General features: G+C 48.4%; 1 long non-coding RNA gene across 1 annotated transcript in view; it reads left to right on the top strand.

The window, feature by feature from the left end:
- Positions 1–16,290, top strand: part of LOC138548657 (uncharacterized) — a 28,839-nt gene extending 12,549 nt beyond the window's left edge. Inside the window, exon 2 of the long non-coding RNA XR_011292455.1 lies at positions 12,951–16,290. This is a non-coding gene — a long non-coding RNA (uncharacterized lncRNA). The remainder of the gene's footprint in view (positions 1–12,950) is intronic.
- Positions 16,291–16,615: the final 325 nt, after the last annotated feature.

Here is a 16,615-nt window from a genome sequence, read left to right as displayed (position 1 = left end):
GATCAACCTTGGTCACTCACCGGACGTGCCCTCAGCCCTCGTAATCTGGCAGGTCTCCCACACCTTGCACCTGCTCCATTAGAATGAATTTGCTCATAGTCTCTTCATAGTCTCTTCATGTTGGGTGAGCTCCTCCTTCTCTGGTGACCCCCCTCAAGTTGCCATAGCAGAGGCGAGGTTAGCACCCAGCTTGGATTTGTGTGTAACGGGTGAGGTCATTCCAGTGCTTCACTACCTGAGCAGCAGTGCGCTACTCAAACCCTAATGCATTGATCTCATCCGTGACATGCTTCCATAGCACCATACGTTATGGTGGTGCTCCGTCATGTAGTCCATGAGGATCTGGAGTTCTTCATCATGGAAGTTCCTCTTACTCAATGTGCAGTGTCATGCCATGGGGTCGATCCTGTTGCTGCTCTGCAGGCTTTGCCTTCTTGCCAAGTGGTGTTGACCCTGTGTGGCTGGCACCACTCTGGGCTCCAGATGCCAGACCACTAGAGGCCTGGGGGCATGGCATACCCTCTGGGGCTCAGACAGCTGCTTCAGCTGCATGTCCCTGGACCCTTGGCCTTGGACATCTGCTTCCGCAGGAGGACCCTGGTCCCTCGGGCCTGGGACAGCTGCTTCCTAGGACGTCCCTGACCCCGGCCACCTCTGTCCCCTTTTCCTCTTTTGGCCTTTACACTCATGTTCCAGGTGTAAGTGAACAATGGAAGGCGCACCAAGCAAATGTCCTTGGCAATTAGAGTGAGGGGAGAGTGTATGTGATGGAACACGTACTTCTGTGGTCCAGAAAGGCTCAAAAGTACCCCAGGTGACAAACATACGGGATGCATAATGCACAGGTACCCCAAACAATGAAAAATTGCATATGCGAGACCAGGATAGCTTCCGTAAAAAGAAAAAGCATTACGCTATACGCTGTGGCACCCAGCAGCACAAAAAATGCATACACAAACCCCGGAAAGCTACACTAAAGGTAAGAATCGAGGTATGCGATACAAAAGGGCACCCACAGTAGGAAAAATGTATACGCAACTCACTGTTAGCATCTGAAAATTCAAAAGTAGACTTGCGTCTGCGCAGAGGCAAATCCCCCAACTGAATAAGAAGTTTGTATGGTCCCTGAAGTGAACGAGTTGCGTGGCACCCCAAAAATTGCAGTATTCCAATCATCCATCTCCGGTCGGAGTTGCTTATACACGTTCTTATGTATCCCTGATTCTGGCGTGCTCAATGCCAGCACGCAGCCTGTGTCATGTAAGTTATGCACTGAGGGCCTTTCCTCGAATTTCACGTGCCCACACTAATATTTTGGACTTGGTGTGACTGGTGAGATCACACCAAAGTCCTGTCACTCTGTTTCCGGCTGCCCAACCATTAATAAACGGAAGACCCACACTCCTGCCTCTGTGACTTTTTTACTTGCATCCTATTGCCCTGAGCTGCCTCCTACTTAGCCATCTGCTGCTGCCCATCGAGTGTGTGTGCCTGCTGCCCACCTGCACTGCATTTGGAGATGCTAGTGCTCCTGTCCTTGGCCCTGTGACCACCTCAGCTGCTTCGTCAGACTCCCACCGTGCCATACCAATTCCTATGCTCCACAGCCCAGCTCCAGGATCACCGTGCCCACCCACACCTACCTTGGGGTTGCCATGTCTGCGTCGTCATCTTCAGACCAGAACGCCAACCCCATGGCAGCGAGGCAGAGGGCTGTCAACTTCACTGCCAGGGTAGTTGACATCCTGGGGGAGAAGGTTCTGGAGAATTATGATGCCCTCTTCAACCCATTGATGCAACGCGGCAAGGAAGGATGTCAGTAGATCTGGGACTGGATAACAGATGCCATCATTGCGGAAGGGGTGGCATCCCGCACCTTCAAAACCATGCACAAGCGATGAGAGGACCTGAAATACAGGACCCACATCCAGGCCAGTGCCACCACAGAGGTGCGATGTGCACGCAGGTGCCGCATGTCTAATACCAACATGTGGGTCCTGGAGAAGTTTTACCCAGTGCTGCAAATCCAGGTCTGTGAGTTACAATAATGTCTGGAGTCGAATGGTGAGTATCCATGTGTTGCTATGCTCTTAAGTGCATGCGCATGTTACTGCTTGTTGGCAGTGAGTCACTAAGGCTTGCAGCAAGTATGCCTCTGAGACGGATGGATGCGTGCATGCCCCAGACATTGCTCTCCATGTGTGCATTCAGACTATATGTATTTTGAATGAGATATCACTTGAATTGTGTGTTGGAGTGCTGCCTTTCAGACCGTGCACATGTTTTGTTACTTGTGTCTGAGCCGTGCCAGTGTGACATGACAGTTGAGGTAGTGTTGCCCACATCATGTGCATGTATGATGTTTATGTATATGTGCCAAAGATGTGAATCCCTGACTGGCCATCACTCACACTTGGATGCAGTACGTGCATTTGGATGTGTGACGTAGTCGTGTAGAGGAATTACAATTAACGTGACTCTGATGTGATTGCTCATCACACTGCTTGTGGCCGCTCAGTTGATAAGTGTGCATGGCATATGCATGTGCTTGTTGCTGTGGAATGCTGACATGTGCATGTGCACATGATGCATGTGTGTGGAGCATACACAATTGATTGGTTGTGACAGTGGAAAGAAGCCTGATGTGAATGTCTGGAGTGATGGCCAGGTTTTTATCTGCATGGATGTGGATTGCATGTCCATGTGCGTGGGGGTGAAGGTTGATGGTTGTTCCCTTGACTAGTCATGGTCATTTGAATATTGGTATTGCCATGCACAAATTGGTGCAGTACACTGGTGTTTCTGTTCTGTATCTCCTTTTCCACAATTGCATCTATTGAAGAGGGCGGAACCAGTGCTGTGGAGCATGGCAGCAGGGATGCCTCCACCAGGCAGGGGTGTAAGGCCCAGCCACGCCCCCATGAAAGCACATCTTCGGGAGCAATGTGGCTGTGGCAGCACCAGTAACAGTGAGCATGGCTGCTGGGGGTAAGTTGAAGAAGGTGAAGGTGGGAGTGGACTCCCCTGCAGCGGTGGGGAGTGGTGATGCCATACATGGGCCATCAATGGCCGAAGATGCCCCAGAATAATCCAGATTGTCAGGGGAGATGGGGAAGAGGTGGCGGTTGCAGCCCCGCCCAGCCCATGGGGTCAGGTGGGGTTGTTGAAGTGGGAGTGCCTACTGCAGTCCTGTCCCAGGGGCATGAGGCTGTGCAGGCCACCGTGGAGGTACCTGTGGAAATTCTAGTCCCTGGGCCATCGGATGCAGCTTTATGCGCCTGCCGGGATGTCTCCACCAAGACCCAACGCCCGGTGTCAGCTGATGTTTCCACACAGACCCACACCCCCTTACCATCTTGTGTTGCCATTCGGGACTATGTGCCACTCCGTCAGGCTGGGGTGACAAGGCATACAGCATTCATCCATGATGATTTGCAGGCTACATGCAGTCTGCTTGCACCTCATCACAGTGAGGTATGCTGCCTCCTCACCTGGTTTGCAACATGCCTGTTCCATGTTGTGCTCCATGTACTGTTCACTGATTCAACCCCCTCCTCGTCTTCCTCCTCTGTGTGCCAGTCATCCTCTTGGGTGCCTTCCAGCCCAGATACCTCCAGGGCCGCCTGTGCACCAGTCCAGTCCACATTGCCCAGCCTGGTGGAGCCAACATTGCTGCCCGAGTTGGGAGTCCAAGGTCAATCTGTTGAGGTGCTCATGGTGCCTACCCAGGCACCGACAGGGTAACCGGCAATGGAGGGACAGCAGGCACCCAGAAGCAGGGCACGAGCCGTACACCCCTGGGTAGCGTCATCAGCTCGGAAGCGTACACACAAAGCAGGCACCGGGCACTGTGGCAGCAGCTGGCAACCAGGAGGAGGCTTCATTTCTCAGGGCAGAACATCCAAAGAGGACAAGTGCACAGTGTGAGACAGGAGGCACACGTGGACCTGAGGGACAGGATGTTTCCGTGTTCCGGAAATATGGGCAGCAGATCGGAGCAGAGAGGCAGCATGCTTGGGAAGAGAGTATTGTGTTGGCCATGGCTGAAATTGCGCTGCGTTGGTACGAGTAGGCGGGCTGCCATCCTGTGGGCCACTTGCAGGGAATCCGAGGTGATAGAGACACAGATGCTGGAGACCATGCAAGCCCTCCATGGAATATTGGAGGCTCGCCTGAAGAGTGAGGATGTGGCACTGGACTCAGCCCTGGTAGAGAGCCTAAGTGAGATTGGCGACGAGTTTGACTAGCCCGCTCCACTGCCTCTGTACATGGTTATTTAGGTGTTTGTTTCCTTTCTTCATTTATTATTTTACCCAGACTTTTCAGACATTCCTTCCCCGTTTTTATTGTATATAGTTGTTTTGGCTTAAGAAAATTATTTTTGTACATATTTTACATGGACTCGTTTTACCTTCATTCGTAGTTTATTTTTGCACATATTTCTTTAATATACATTGTTCTGTTTGTTAGATTCCACACTTCGTGCAGTTCATTTGTGTTGTCAGGTGTATCGACCCACGTTCAAGTTATTATGCTGCAACATTTGGTGCTGTGGGCTTGGAAAATCAAAGATGGCCAAAAAGCCCACAATTGCACCAGAATCCAGGAAAACCGTGCAGTTTTTGCGCACACCAAAATGGTCGCCACCCACCAGTGCGAGCATGATGGGCCAGAAGCGCCATGAGTGAAACGTGGTGCCAAAGGAAAAACAGCAGTGCCTGTTAGCTCAAAAAGCGCTTTGAAATCACCTTTGTTTCTCTGAATGCAAGCTCAAAATGCCTATTTCAAACATTGCAAGATATTCAAAAATCTTACTGAACACCAGCAGACGTCTGGTAGAATGAAGTCTTGTGGGCATACCAAATCTGGAAAGATGAAGAGCCTAAAATAATATTCATAACAAAACTGGCTGAGCTGTGGATGTCAGCAGCTTAAGTGAAATGGGATTTAAAGCCACTAAAATTGAAATGTTTAAAATAAATGAGTGACCTACTTTTGAGTGTCACATAGGTTGCAACTGCATAAATGTCATGGTTTTGAACTTAGAATCAGAGTTCTAGCTGCATGTGTCAAAATTGTAAGTTTGATTTGAATGAAGAAAAATGGGAACAAAAGTGACCTTTGGCTGAAGCCTGGCTTAAGGAGATTGAATTCTGCCCCGCAACTACCCCCGAAAGGAGTTGAAACTTGCCGAGCAACTGCATTCACAGGCATGGCCTGCCTTCTGCTGCCCCACCAAAAGGAGATCACACCTCTCTGATTGAATCAGGGGAGGGATACCTGGGAGCAGGGAAACAGAACAATGAACTTCCCTTTGCTCCAAGCAATTGCTAAATCAGGGGGCGTAAATGGCTTCCTCTTGGAAGTAAATGAGTGGGGCACTGCCTCTGTGAGCCAGCTGAGCTTGGAGGAAGTGGACAAACCAGAGATTCCCCACGTGCTTTGGGAAACCAGACCCCTCTGGGCCAGAGCATCATTTTAGAAAGATGGATAATTCATAGTACATAATTGTCAAAATTATATCAATAATGTCATTATTCCTGTGATTTTTCTGGGCACATTTTAAGAGGTGTTAGGACTCTGTGGTATGTTCTGGGGGGTAGTAGCGGAAAATAGGGTATTACTCCAAATGTCTGTATGTTAAAAATCTGACACTTCATCATCTGATGCCCATATTCCCTGCACACATTTGTGTAAATTCTGGAAAGATTTAGAGATTGTGTTCTGGATGAAAAGGGCAGAATTCTGTCAGAAGTGAACACAACATCTTACGAAGACAGGGATCAGATGGTTTGGCGCTACAGAAAATATTTTAACTGGACATATAATATGAGAAAAATTGTACATAGATAAATATGCATTTAAGTTAAAAAAAGATTTGTGTGCAAAGTGACAAGGGGAGTGTTCTTTCTGTATGCCATAAAAATGATGTCTCATGACACGGGATGACTCACAACTCAGTTCCCCAGTCAGGCGACAGAGAATATTGTAGCCTATCGGGATCCCCAGAAGGTTGGGCATAGAAAGTCAGCCTTCCCACCCATTTTCAAAAGATATAAAAAAAGAGCCACTGAGATCCAGGTAGAGACATTCACTTTCCAGTTCAAACTGATTTCTTGCGAAGCACTTTGACGGACGACTTCAAATTTAGGCAATATCCAGAGACCAGAACTTAGAAAACCAGACTCCAGATTCCAGAACTTTGAAGCAGAAGGCCTACTGCAAGCTAAAAGTATTCTCAGCTGGCCTTAGATTTTTGCAAACTGATTTACCTCAGGCTTCCAAGGGGTACATCAGAATAAAACAGCCGGGCTGTGCTGTTCGCTTCTGGACTAGACCGCGGTGCCAGTACAAGACCCAGAAAGCAGAGCTGTATCCAAACCGCAGACCAGACCCAGACCAGACCGCAGTGCCAAGAACTTTTGCCAGAACCAGAGATCCAGACCAGCAGAGCAGAGCTGACCCAGATCGCTGTGAGCAGAACCAGTGCCAGAGACCGTCCGGGGCGAGTGAAGTCTAAACCTGTTGACCAGATCTTGACGGCCTAGTTCAAATTTATAGTGTGAGTATCCAGCCAGAACTGTGCAAACCAATCTCTTAGTTTAAAATAATCTAATTCAAACCATTTCCACCTATTTAGAACTGCATCATAGAAATCGTGTGTTCATTCTGTGATTTCAAAGCTGTGAAAGTGTCATTTGTCATTCTAAGCTTTACTTTATTTCTGAGAATCTACCTCCACTAAATCGACCGTATCTTTTTAACCGCACATTCTAGGAACTTTCCAACGAACCCAAAAAGTACTCTTATAGTTTTTCTGTAATGCGATCGGCGCACTCGGAAAAAGTGCCGCGAATTGCAATTTGACTCAACTTCTTCACCTGTCAAAAATAGCTGTCTTTTGCTTCCATTGCTGAAATTTGTTTTCAACCTGATAATCCCTCATGAATCATTGCTAGTGTTGACCTGAACTAATTCAAAGTAGCTGTCACCCACCCTGAATCTCCTATAGGGAATTAAAATCATTTTAGCATATTTTCACTTCATTGCAAATCACATTAAAAGTATTTCTGCATGTTTTAAAAGCATACCGGTTGCTCTAAGCTTGCTAGGGGGGAACTAGAATCTGTATTGCATTTGATTATATTCCTGAAAATTGTGTGCTCACCTTCCATCTCTTTATATTGCATAGGGGGGGAGTGAATTGCCACAAAAGAAAAAGTGATCATATTATCTCTTGTGGAAACCATCTCAGTTATTTCTGTGCTGCATTCTTTTCCATCATTGCATTTCCTTGAAACCATAAAAGCATTCTCAGCTACCTTATCCTCTATATACCAACTCCTAAGTAATTAAAAAAGTGTGCCAGTGTAATATTATCCATTGTTGATCACTGTCATATTCATAAGTGTGCTATCAAATATTAATGTATTCATAAAAGTGTGATATATACATATTGTTTAATTTTTCAAATAAATCTTTTAATTTGCAAAACAAACCTACTTCTTGGCTCAGTGAGGTCAGGGGGAGTCAAAGAGAGAGGGATATACAAGGGTTTATCATCCAGATCTCTGAACTTGTCATAAAAATACATAAATAGGGGCTTCCCTTGGGCTTCCCAGAGTAGGCATTGACTTAGTTGGAGTGCTGAATTGAAGTCACTTAACAGTGTGTAGGCCTGTTTGCTATTTCTATTGTCAGCCAGTGCATCTCTCCATTGTAAGTCATGTGTCGTGTTGCGTGCATGCTTGTGTATTGTGTTTCCAGGGATGGTTGCGGATGGCAGGATGCACATGTCCCTGACATGTAGTGGTGCGTCAATCAGACAAATGGGTGTGCACTGTATTTTTGGATTTGCATTTACCTGTGCTGCATCACTCTTTGTTTGGCATCAGTGTGATTGGGGTGGAGGGAGGTGGGCTCACTGTGGGAGTTTTCCATGGTCACGTTCATAGCACATTACTTTGTCAATGCTGTGTAAAACACATGTCGTGCATACGCCTTCATCAGCATCTGCAATCACACATGCCTTCTCTCATGTGTTGTTCAACCTCTACCACTGAAATGCAGTAGTGGCCCATATTTAATCTTCCTGAGTGGCTGCACAATTCATCAGGCTCTGTGAGTCATGCTCTCTCTGACTGCCCTACCATCACACATGCACGGACCTGCCATGTGATTGTTCCCTGACAGGTATTTTGCCACCCAGCTCCCCCATGCTCAGGCTGTGACATGCCTGGCCATTGTTGGATCTTGCAACAACTTTTGTTATTTTTGCTTCTGTCGTGGGTGCACATTCTGTCACTGTGCCTTCATGCCTTTGCAATGAGCCATGGGCAGCATGAACATGTTTTTGCACTCACTTGTCACACGTGTATGGTGGGGGATGATTAAGGCCTGGAAGGGTGTGTGAGCAGATGCTCCACTCAAGAATGGGCCTCCGGTGATTCCAGTTGGTCGGATTTGCGGAATACATGTTGGTGTTGCAATTCATGGTGCTGTCAGACCACTGAAGTTCAGGTGAGCAACAGACATGCATTGCACTGGTAATGTGTCAGACTGTCAGCCTGTGGGGGGTGTCAGAGGGGAGAGGTGTTGGGGGGTGGTGTCTAGTCTGGAGGGGCCTGCCTGTGGGTGAGTCCCAGGCGTGGGGTGCTGGGGGTGGTGTCCAGTCTGGAGGGAGCTGTCTGTGGGGGGTGTCAGAGGTGAGGGGTTGTTGTCCAGTCTGGAGGGGGATGCCTGTGTGTGGTGTCCAGTCTGGAGAGGGCTGCCTGTTGTTGGTGTCCAGTCTGGAGTGGGCTGCCTGTGGAGGGTGTCACAGGTGAGAGGGGCTGGGAGTGGTGTCCAGTCTGGAGGTAACTGCCTGTAGGGGTGTCACAGGCGAGGGGGGCTGGGGAGTGGTGTCCAGTCTTGAGGAGTCTGCTGTGTGGGGTGTTACAGGTGAGGGGGGCTAGGGGTGGTGTCCAGTCTGGAGGGGGCTGCCTGTGGGGGCTGTGCAGTCTGGAGTGGGCTGCCTGTGGGGGGTGTCACAGGTGAGGGGGGCTGGGAGTAGTGTCCAGTCTGGAGGGGGCTGCATTTGGGGGGTGTCACAAGTGAGTGGAGTGGGGGGTGGTGTCCAGTCTGGAGGGGGCTGCCTGTGGGGGGTGTCACAGGTGAGGGGGCTGGGAGTGGTGTCCAGTTTGGAGGGGGCTGCATTTGGGGGGTGTCACAGGTGAGGGGGTGGTGTCCAGCCTGGAGGGGGCTGCCTGTGGGAGTTCCAGTCTGGAGGGGGCTGCCTTCAGGGGTTTCACAGATGAGGGGGTTTGGGGTTGATGTCTAGTCCAGAGGGGGCTCCAGTCTGGAGGGAGATGCCCGGGGGGTGTCACAGGTAAGGTGGCCTCGGGGATGGTGTCCAGACTGGAGGGATCTGCCTGTGGGGGCTGTCACAAGTGAGGGAGGGCTGGGAGGTGGTGGTCAGTCTGGAGGGGGCTGCCTGTGGGGGGTGACACAGGTGAGGGGGGCTGCGGGTGGTGTCTAGTCTGGAGTGGGCTGCCTGTGGGGGGTGTCCAGTCAGGAGGGGGCTGCCTGGCTGGTGTTTGCTTTGGAGGGGGCTGCCTGTGGGTGGTGTCCAGTCTAGAGTGGGCTGCCTGTGAGTGTTGTCCACTCTGGAGGGATCTACCTGTGGGAGGTGTCACAGGTGAGGGGGGCTGAGGGGTTTCCAGTCTGGAGGGGGCTGTCTGTGTGGGGTGTCACAGGCGAGAGGGCTGGAGGTGCTGTCCAGTGTGGAGGATGCTGCTTGTGGGGGCGTTACAAGTGAGGGGGACTGGGGATGGTGTCCAGTCTGGAGGAACCTGCCTGTGGGGGTGTCCAGTCTGGAGGCGGCTGTCTGTGGGGGGTGTCAACGTTGAGGGGGACTGGGGGTGGTGTCCAGTCTGGAGGGGTCTGCCTGTGGGGGGTGTCCAGTCTGGAGGGGGCTACCTGTGGGGGGTGTCACAGGTGAGGGGGTTGGAGGATGGTGTCCAGTTTGAAGGGAGCTGTCTGTGGGGGGTGTCACAGGTGTGGGGGCTGAGGGTGGTGTCCAGTCTGGGGAGGGCTGCCTGTGGGGGGTGTCCAGTTTGGAGGGGGCTGCCTCTGGGGGATGTCACAGGTGAGGGGGGCTGGGGAGTGTTGTCCAGTCTGGAGGGGGCTGCCTGTGGGGGGTGTCCAGTCTGGAGTGGGCTGCCTGTGGGTGATGTCACAGGCGAGGGGGTTAGGGGTGGGGGAAGAACTACAGTGGTTCATGTGCAGTAAGGGGGGTATATGGACAGGATGGGTGCAGAGGTTGTAGGGAGGACAGCCTGGGCTTGCAACGGAGGGCACACATTTTCTCTGGGGTGCGGCCTGGGATTGCGATGTGAGGCATGCAATATCACTGGGATACTGGATGCTAGCCAGGGGTGGCGCTGAGGCTTGCGCCATGTTAGTCCTTTGGCTTGCTTTTTGGTGTGCATGGGGGCATGTTGCAGGCGTTCCTCAAGCAGCTTGTTGTGACTTGCGCAATGGCTAGTAATACATCTTGGAATCCATGAATACGAGTGGCGCACAATATTTTCTTCTTCGCCAAGGCTTCCGCAGGTTTCTTCTCGGCATGCAGCCCTTGCACCATTTCTGCACCGGATTCCATGAATCAGGCCCAAGGGATCCTCTGTTGTCTTTGCCTTTACTTGGGTGGCTCTTGTTTCCTATAGTTGTGTAAAAGTTGGGGACAGTTTTATTGTCCGTAGCAGACCCACCTCTTACTCTTGGAACGAAATTCCTCACACTCCAGTGTCCTCTTCTAACTTATCTTTCCCATTGAAGTTTGTCCCATGATAGCTTTACACATCAACAAGTTCTTTTATGCACGAATATAACATTGAGTACAAGGCTCCAATCTTCATAGGGCTCACTTATTAATTTAGGGATATCCATTTCTGAAGTTGGCCATTGTGATAAAGACTGTTTGCTTTCCCTCCTTACAGGTTTTGGCAGAAATCTGCACTTTACCGCATTGACCAAAAAGTGACTGTATATATATTTTGATTTTGTGTGTTTAAGTAGTAGTAGTACTGTGTTCTGCATTATTCACTTGTGTTTGTTTTGGGCCTAATATTTTTGATATTCTACTGTCTAAGGGTAATTCCTGTTGTCCTACTGTGTGTGCTCATTTAAGACCTCAAATCACCCCTACTACTCCTGAGACTTAGCCTTGATGGCTCTCTCAGAGCTTCCTTGAATTGTCTTGACTAACTTCGCAAAAGTGTTCCCTGTTTCACTAAACAAGGGTGGCTTCCTGAACATCTGTTCACCAGAGCAGAGATCAGAAATCCATTCTAACATCCAGTATTGCAATTCTCACTCATGCCAGTGATAGATTTTTATCAACTGAAAGTCTTACTAGCATTAATGTATGGAGTGGAAATTGCTGATGTATTTCGCGGCTAGACTGAGAAAAGATAGCGACATTGATATGGAGGAAAACCCTAGTCTTGCCCAATTGCTTGCCAATACCTGCCCTGCGTATGGAGCTGGGCCTCTGTGTCTTATATCCTGAAATGGAAAATACTATCTGAATATAGATTATTATTTCGTCCATCTAAGGATTCTATTTACAGCGAATTGAGTGCAACAATGAACAAGGGAAACTGTCCTACCCTGGTGGTCCTTAGAATTGCAGCAGACAACATTTTGAATGACTGTGGTATACATATTGACTCCTTGATTGCAAACCCGGGCTGGTAAAGAACAATTTAAGGAAGCATGAATGGTGTCATACAATAGAGAAAGCATACTCTTAAAATTGTATAAGAGCCTTTCGCCCTTGGATACACCACTCAGATATTTAACACTCTATCTAAGGAAGTTCCCCAACCCCTATTGGTGGAGTGAATTCCTTCGGTGTAGGTTAAATTCATTTCTAACAGGTGCAATCCGAGAGATATGGGAAGATAGGTTTAAGAGAACGGTGTGGGGGTAACTGTCTGTTATGTGATGAACTAGATGGAAACAAAGCAGAGAACACATCTTGGTTCATTGTGGGGCCCTCAATGTCCAGTGAATGGCTCTTCATACAGATTTGTATGGGATCCTAATTACACAGACACCAGTGTTATTGTCTATAGCCTGGCTAGTGGGAAGGAAACTCTCTTAGCAATAGTAACACTAAAATTGTTGGCTGCAGCAAGATTAATTTGTATTTCTTAGAGGTCTAGGGCCTGGTTTCCCCCACTAAATCTTAGATCTGATATCAATTTAAGAGTGATCTTTACACACAAACTGATGCCCCAAAACAATACTAAAGTGACAGGAGAAGCACCCACAAAGGAGGAGGGTTTTCTTGATGTTAAAACAGACTGATAGATGATCCACAAAGATACTAAACTCTTGATTAGGAGAGACTGTAGTGTGGTAACTATATACCAGCCTGTGTGTATGATTCTTCATTGTGTATTTTGCACAGAGGGGAGTTATGGTTGAGAGTATTGAAATGAAATGTGTAACTGGTATATGTGCCCTTCAATTGTTGTTGTGATATAAGGCTTTAGGTATAATAGAATTTGGATTTATATTGATCTATTCTAGAGTGATTCTAAACGTGATATTAAGATAATCCTCTTGTAATAATGTGATGTGTGTGTCTGTTTTTACTTCTGGTTTGTGTATGTTTAAAGTTCATATATTGGGTTTTATATATTGTATTGATTGTTGTGAATGTCTTGTTTATAGTTTGTGTAAGGTTGACTATTATTAACCAGAATCACAATAAATAAAATTGAATTGGAATATTACAATGTAGGGTGGAAGAACTGGTAGGGTTTGAGGAACACATAGTGAGCAAAATAAATCTCACTTGCCTTAAAGTTTGGAATAAACATGTACACACTTTAACCTGGGTGGATGAGAAAAACCAAACTTTGCACCTAGAGGAACTTACACGCTTTTCTTGGTTTCAGATTCACTGGCTCGGTGTATTTGGGGAATAATATTGGATGCATCAAGGTGATGAGTATCCTGGCGCTGAGGAGCGGGACTGCAGTCATTTTGGACAAATGGTGGGCTTGCAGAACCCAGGCGTACAGCCCAGCTCTCTTCAGATTGGGAAGGCATACATTCCCTCATCCCCCTGCCCTCTTGGTGCCCTGCTCAGAACTCATTTCCTTCAACAATGATCCTGCACTATTGAATAACGATTTACACACTAATACAGCATTAAGCAGGGGGCTGAGTACACAACCAGCCTGATCCATGAACTTGAAGAGAAATTGTGGGGACGGTAATTACTGGACACAAATTTCATCAGGCAGACTGGGTGCTGTTCCACCAGAGTATAAACTGTTTACAAAAGCATCAACCTTATTTGTGTCCCTTTTTCTTCCAGGTGTCCAAACAGCAGTCAGTGTAGAGTGGCTGCAAATCACGCGATGTGAAGTACTAATTCGACGGAGAAAGGGCTGAATGCTGTGAGGGAAGAACTGAGGGCAGTCAGATTAGTTGCCCTCCAGTATACGTACACCTTGGACCTATTAACAGCAATGGAGGGGGGTATCTGCAAGAAGATCGGGAGCAGCTGCTGCACATTTGTGCTGGCAAATGATGCAGAGAACTGAACTTTAACAGAGGCTATTGAGGAGTAACATATGCTCCACGAGACTATGAAGAGGGAAACAAGCATGGTAACATCAGACAACTGTCTCGACAATCTATTTACCTGGGCTCCCATGTAGTTGCCAAACATTTTCAAAGTAACTGTCCCAATACTCGTTCTGATGCTCAGCACCTTTTGTGCATGTCAGTTAGGATTAAGAATTTGGAAGGGAAAAAGGGGAGAGGGGAAATATAGGATGCCCCTGCATGCACCACACACAAACACAAACAGAAATACCTGAATATGGTCTCCCGGGAATGCTCACAATGACACCCTTGGACATAGAAAACTATGAGGCTTTTTGGGTAAACTGTTCAGCTGATGATGAAGCATGTATGATAAAAGAGCAAAGAGATACTAGCACAAAATTGATTGATAAATCGACTGGGGGGGGAAATGTTGTAAAGGTCCTGATCCAACACTGCCAAGGGGGCGGAAGGGGGTTCACAGACCAGTTGTGCACGTAATGTGGTGAAGGCAAATATATCATGGTGGGATGACATAGTGTGTGACATGGGGGGCTACGTCATTGAACGTGGCACTGCTGGCTTAAGGTGACATAGAAGCAGGCACAGTGCGAGAAGTCCCAGGGTGTAACTCAAGGAAGGGTGGGTGCTTTGGGGGTACTACGGGGTAGTTTTATTCAGTAAACACAGGGTTGGGGTGCAAGATGTTGCAGGGGGGCTTTCTTTAAACAGTATGTGATCAGTAGAAAAGCCATTGTTTTGTAGTCCCACGTTAAAAAGAAGCATTTTTCACAGACAGCGTGCCCTTGTGTGACAAGCAGAATGTATTTCTTGAACATTCAGCAGACACTGTGCGCTGAAATGTTGCATGGCTAAATGCTCCCAGGAGAATGTAGCCACAGTGAAGGTATTCTAAAAGATATTTTGAGTCCAATGAGCTAGGCACCTGGGTGCTCCAAGAGAATTATAAAATGATATGGCATTTATAACGCACCTGTAGACAATTGTTTCTAGGCGTGATAAAACAAGGAGGGGGAGACAAAAGGGAGGACAAAACAATGATGTTACTAGGCCTTGTGTCATTCAGATCGTGCAAGAGCAGGGAAGGGGGAGGGGAGAAGTGCTCAGGTTTGGGGGAAGATGGAAAAGTGTGGGACAAAGGAGAAAAACAAGTGTTCAGCCAACGAGTGGCAAGTGTGGGAACTCATAAGTGCAGCAACGAGTGGCAAATAAGTGCAAGAGAGGGGACTGCAGGGAGGCTGTTCCAGAGGGAGGTCCCAGCCAAAGAAAGAGATCTGCCCCCAACTCTTTGCTTGGAAAGGCGACTGACCCTCAGAGAATTGTAGGTGGAAGAGTGGAAGAGAGAGTTGGAGGTAGTGTGGACTCAGCCCCAGAAAGCCTTTTGAACAATGCAAAGGATCATGAAGTTGATCCTTGCTGCCACTGGCAGCCAGTGAAGGGATTTCAGAGCTGGAGAGATACAATCCCTGGGTTTAAGGCCAATGACAAGTCTTGCAGTCCTGTTCTGGATGAGTTGTAGAGGACGGAGAGTAGAGGCAGGAATATTTAGAAAGAGGCTGTTGTAGTAGTCCAGCCTAGAGAGAACAAGAGCTCTGGAGAAAGTGAGCTTCTGGGGGAAAGTGAGGAATAGAAGAATACCTCTGAGGAGGTGCAGCTGGTAGTTTGACTTCTTAGAGACATCAGAGATGTGAGGAGCGAAGGAGAGTGTGGAGTCAAAGATGACCCCGAGGTTCTTAGCATCACAGGTAGGAGAAGGAAGGGGGCCCAGGGTGGGTGGCCAGAGAGTGAGAGGAAAGAAGTGAGTTGGTGTTCCAATGAGGAGGATCTCAGTTTTACTGGCATTAGGACAGAGATCATTGGTGGCAAACCACTCCTGAATTGCAGAAAGACAGTCAGGAATGAGAGAAGGAGTAGAGCCGGCTGAAGGTAGCCTGAAGGAGAGGTGAGTGTCATCCACATAGCAATGGAAGTTGGAACAGAGGGTGGCTATGTGGTGGGCAGGGGATGCTAGGTATTTGTTGAACAGTCAGGGAGAAAGATTAGTCCCCTGGGAACACCACAGGTAGAGAGAGAGATAGAGGAGAGGAAGGACCCTAGTTGGACCTGGGAGGATCAATCAGTGAGAAAGGAGGTCAGCAAGACCAGGGCCTGATCAGTGATACCCAGGTTATCACAGAGCAGTTGAGCAGGATGGCATGGATGACTGTAGAGCAAAGATCGAAGAGAATGAGGACAGAAGGCATGTTAGAATCGAGGTTTGAGAGCAGGTCTTCATGGATGTTCAGGAGAGCAGTTTCCGTGCTTCTGGCCACTCTGAAGCCTGACTGATGGTCAAGGAGACAACCAACAGATTCAGTGTGAAGGTTATGCTGGGAGATGGCCACCTTTTCCAGGAGTTTTCCCAGGAAAGGAGTAATGGAGATCAGGTGATAGTTGGCCGGACAGGAGAAATCAGCAGAAGGTTTCTTAAGAAGGGGGTGCACAAGGGAGTGCTTCAGAGGGGATGGGAAGGTTCCAGTGTCGAAACAGTGATTTCAGAAATCGGCCAAGGCTGGAGCAAGGGTGTCAATGTGGTCCTTGATGGTTTTGGAAGAAACTGTTTTGAGAGACTTTCATAGATCTTACTTGTCTAGAACCGTCATCAGGGGTGAACAAAGGAAAGGAGGAGAAGAGATGAGGGGAGGTGCCGCAGGAGGGCCAGGAAAGGAGGAGGATGATGGAGAGGAGGGTGGACAGGATGTCCTGGGTTTTATTGATGAAATGAGAAGCCAGGGCCGTGCAGCGGGCCTGGGAGGGGACAGGAGAAGTAGAGACTGCAGCAGGATTGGCGGGCTCTTTGCCGATTTTAAAGAGTTTGGCCGAGTTGTTAGATGCTGTAGAGACATGGGCCTGGATGTGTGCTCCCTTCTCAGCAGGGACAGAAAGTCTGTATTGCCTTTGGAGAAGGCGGCAGGCCAGTTTGTCAGAGGGTGTACCTTTTGCCCTC

This window comes from Ambystoma mexicanum, chromosome 1q (assembly GCF_040938575.1).
Source record: "Ambystoma mexicanum isolate Mex_15411 chromosome 1q, UKY_AmexF1_1, whole genome shotgun sequence".
Lineage (NCBI taxonomy): Eukaryota > Metazoa > Chordata > Amphibia > Caudata > Ambystomatidae > Ambystoma > Ambystoma mexicanum.
This window is presented reverse-complemented; position numbering and strand designations above follow the sequence as displayed.